This window comes from Cyprinus carpio, unplaced genomic scaffold (genome assembly GCF_018340385.1).
Source record: "Cyprinus carpio isolate SPL01 unplaced genomic scaffold, ASM1834038v1 S000006610, whole genome shotgun sequence".
Lineage (NCBI taxonomy): Eukaryota > Metazoa > Chordata > Actinopteri > Cypriniformes > Cyprinidae > Cyprinus > Cyprinus carpio.
The window spans coordinates 297782-302454 of record NW_024879251.1 but is presented as its reverse complement, the minus strand read 5'-3'; the positions used below and the strand labels follow the sequence as shown (position 1 = coordinate 302454).

At 33.6% G+C, this 4673-nt stretch overlaps 1 pseudogene; it reads left to right on the top strand.

Annotated features, from left to right (window-relative positions):
• Positions 1-215: 215 nt before the first annotated feature.
• LOC109081830 lies at positions 216-3399 on the top strand (annotated as a pseudogene).
• Positions 3400-4673: the final 1274 nt, after the last annotated feature.

Sequence of the window (4673 nt, the reverse complement as noted above, 5' to 3'; positions counted from 1 at the left end):
TTTACCACATTTCAGTACACATTTATAAAAACTTCTCTTTTTATTTTTTGGTGGTTTTTATCTCATAATGGCCAGGTTTGCCATTTTTCATAATCACCTGAGCTCCACCTTCTTCCCCTTTCATTCTGGGTAAAAAGTATCAGCAGTTACACATATGACATAGAATTTGCATTGGCTTACCTCAGACGACTGAACAGAACTTCCAGAGTAAAACACGAGAAACCAGCTGAAGAGAGGAGTTTTTTCCCTGGTAAAGCAGTAAATATACTTACACTACATCTGAATACTTTTATACAAATTTATATGTATGTATGGTTATAAAACTAAAATGTTAATAATGAATAAATTTCCTTAATAATTTTATTTGGTAATAAGGGGATTTATAATGGCTAGTAGGGCACTTATATGTGCTAGTATCTTTGGAATAGAGCATCTGCTAAATGCCTTAAATGGAAATGATATAGATCAGTTTAAACATGAGCTGTTTGTTTTACAGTATATTCCATGTTTTCAATGTCTAATAGATTTATTATAGTTGATAACAATAATTCTACTGATGGTAATAACTACTATGGCATAACTGCATTAATGTATGTAAACAATATAAAGTATATAAATATATGCGTTGCTTTTAATATGTTTAATGCGATTTTTGTTGTTGTTGTTAACAGAAAATGTATTTTATAATATAATGTTCAAAGGTTTTATTTATTATGATTTTTGCAGGTCAATTTCAGATCCTGAAACAAGAATGTCGACTGCTATACCCATAAATTCTTTGGTCATCCAGCTGCAACAACCACCATACAAACAACAGCAGTTGGGACCGGAAACAAATGCTCCTCGCGCCTGTTTATGTCCAACAGATAACAGGACTTTCACTTCTTCATGGACTTAGGGCTTTTCTAAAAGGCCAACCAAAGGCCCTTGGGGTGAGAAATTTTTCGTAAACCAAAATATTTGTTTTTTATTTATGTGTGAGGTAAGAAAAGTGCATGAATCAGTTCTAAAGAAGGAGAGGTAAACACATTAACAAAGCATACACAAATTTTATTGAAGAATGTGACTTTTTGTCTTGGTGACAATGCAATAAATCCTCTAATATAAGATAAGATTTATCATTTGGAGATTAAAATTGTAAAATTTACATTTTAGAAGCAAACTATCCAAAAATATTAAACAATGTCCAAATTTTGCATATCCACAAATCAGTATGTGAAGTCATACAATGTAGAAATATATATATATATATATATATATATATATATATATATATATATATATATATATATGATTCAATAAAGAAGTCCATAACTACAGCTGCCAAAAAACTGTATTGTACATTTGATACTGTTTTACTTTATAAAAGACTCTTTTGTGCTATTCAGAATGTATTTTTTTCTTGTCCTACACAGACTGTCCAGATAATGATCGCGGTGTGATGACTCTCCTGTTTGGCATTGTGTCTACAGTTCATGCAGAATCCATCTTTGTCTTTATTGGTGTTCCTTACTGGGGATCTATCATCGTAAGAAATTATACAGTTTAGTGTTCTGCCTTGTATAATACAAGCTACAGTAGGTAGTCAACCAAAAATGCCTATTACCGCCATGTGTACTGTACCTCCACCTCAAGGACATGACAGTAAATACAACCGTTTGAAAAATCAACACCAGGCTATCAGCATTGCTCAGTACTAACTGTACTTCTCCTTTATAAATTAAGATAAAATAATGAACTAAATTACTGGCAGCAATAATAATGTAGCATTCTAATATTTAATCATGACTAATTAGTTACAGTAAAATATTACCATGATGGTAGTGCTTAAAGTGTGCTTACTTTTTACTGTATTGCCAGTATTTTAGATTATCACAAATTAGAGGTGAAAGTAAATAGAAAAGGCACTCCACATCCACATTTTCTAACACAATGATTTATTTTGTCAGCACCGTGACCATATTAATACACTTGTCACATATAAAACTTTACAATTTTCAATAATTTACTGATGCATTTCAACAGGTCTTAGACATACATATTCATTACACTATCGCTCCTTTTTTGATATATATCCCCTCACAGAACCCTACAAAAGACTGAAACTGAAAAAACTAAAAGGTAGGGGCCAATGTGCTAAATCAATGGATCTAAAACTCATGGCTGAATTAATGAAGTCCATGTTTTAACTACAGCAAATGATTAATAAAACATACTAGTGAGTTGATATTTCTTTTCTGCACATCACACATTGTGCTCCATAAATAAGCAGAGGCTACACATTTTCAGTGTTGGTCTACATAAAGTCTGAAGATGTCACAGCTCGCCTATTGTGGCAGAGACGAGGAGATGAAGGAGCGCAGAAACCAAGGGGATTAACATCAACAGTCTTTATTCATCCAAATAACAAGGAATACAGACAGGAACACACATAGACTGAGGAGTCATTTTTGTGATTTGTACAGTTTTGGAGTGTGTGTGGTTAGAACACAACACAAACTAACAGTTTTGTCATTTAATAATATCCGTTTATGTCATTGCATCACAAATGCACGCATTTCTCTGAATGACAACCCGTATTTCACAAAGTTTACTTCCAAATGCAGAGATAAGGTGCAGTAAAATGTGTCAGATTATAAATGTAACCATGGTTCCTGAGATGTGGAATGAGACAATGCTGATGCTATGGGGAACGGCAATCAAGCAAGTCTCTTAAACGCAACAATCTTATGATACACATGGCAGTAAAAAGCTTATTCTGGTTGAGTACCATCTGTACATATTCCAGCAAAAGCCTCAATATTTGCCCTTCTCTCTCCTCTCAGTACATTATTGCAGGCTCACTCTGCATCGCTGTAGAAAACAAACTTAATTCGCCCTCCAGTTACTGTTTGGTATGTACACAACACTTGTTATTTTTAGTTTATTTTTTTTTATCACACTCCATATACTTTAACATCTATTTTAAAACAGTGTGTTAAATAACTTTACGCTGGTTTTCTGCCGATAGGTGAATGGTTCACTTGGACTGAACATTGTCAGTGCTGTAACCGCAGGCATTGCCCTTATTTTAATTTCACTGGATTTGGCAGGAGGACCATTCTTCACTTACCAGTACACTTACTGCAACAATTATACATGTTGTTATTATTATGATACAGAAAAGGCATGTTATAAGCTTTTATATTCATATTTATATTTATATTTATAGTAAGATCATTGTGTGGTCAGTACACTTACCAGAAGTCAAGCCTTAATCTGCATTTATCCGTCCAGTCTTTTTCCCAACATTTCAAAAGTTGTTTATAAATCTCTTACTATTATTTATCATTTACAATGCATGAAAATATTGATATTATACATTAATTGTAAACTCAGCCCAGTTTCAATAAATATATTACCACATGAACCTTAAGAGTAATAGATTCTTGACTGCTGAGCAGCCAGTGTAGCTGTTTGAGTACTAATTATCAATTTATTTTGTTGTGTATTATCTGTGATAATGTTGGTTTTTCTCTCAGACTCTCTTTAAGGGGAACCAGTGGTGTGTTGCTGTTATTCACCTTGCTTCAGTTTATCATCTCCATCTGTCTGTCAGCGTTAAATTGTAAAGTGTCCTGTTGCTGTTGTCCTCCTCAGGTGAGTGATGCATTAAGTCCAGGGTTCCCAAGATTTTGTCAGCTGAACCCCTCAGATATATACATTATATACATAATGGATATATCTACACACGGGTTTACATTGTACTAGAACCAACAAACACTACAGTCACAATACAAAAACTTGTCTTAAATTCTTCACTCTTAAATGTTCAAACCCTCTAGCTTGTAATGTAGGATTCTGTCCACAAAATGCTGAAAATTATGTGAATGTATGAATTATGTGAAATTATTTTCATAAATCCAGATGAAAGCATGTTTCCACACAAGGACATTTCAGAAGGATTTGTCTTTTGCTTTTTTTCAATTCCATTTGAAGTACAGTGAGGTCTATACACCTGTAATACTGGAACTTTCTGCCAGTTTTATTGCATTTATACCTCTGACAGCAAAGAAGGCATAAAACATTATATGTGTCGGTTTTTCCAAAAGGTGCCTTTTTCTCCTGAAGTTTAACTCCCACAGTATCTTAACAGCAGACCCAATAATTTCCATGATCTTAACAGTTCCAGAGGTAAGAGAAGATTGAAAATAATGAATTAGCTATCTGGCTTTGGGTGTTCAGTGTCTATGTGCTGGAAATGTGTAAAAGCACTCTGTAATGGGTGCAATAATTGTTTAATAAGCAAGGAAGCTGAGGCGTATACAGTTTTTTCTTGCAGATACCTGTGGTCAGCAGCTCTTCCTTAGCGAACAACCATCATGAAGAACCTCAATACAGTAATTGTGGAATAAATATTAATTCTTGAAAGTGGGGCAAAAGTTTGGTCCTGCTGTTGTGTGTGATGGGACTTTATGGCACACATGGGCCATAGCGATTTCCTGTCCATTACATTTAATGTCTTTTCATCACTTTATCAGATAATAATTGGATTTTTTTAAATGTCTAGACTAGACAGACTATTTCATTATTTTCTTTCTTTAGTTTCAAGTAAGTTGCATAATCATCAGTGAAACTAGATAGATTGTTTTGAACAACTGTAATTGCTTCATACCATATAATCTGTAAGAATA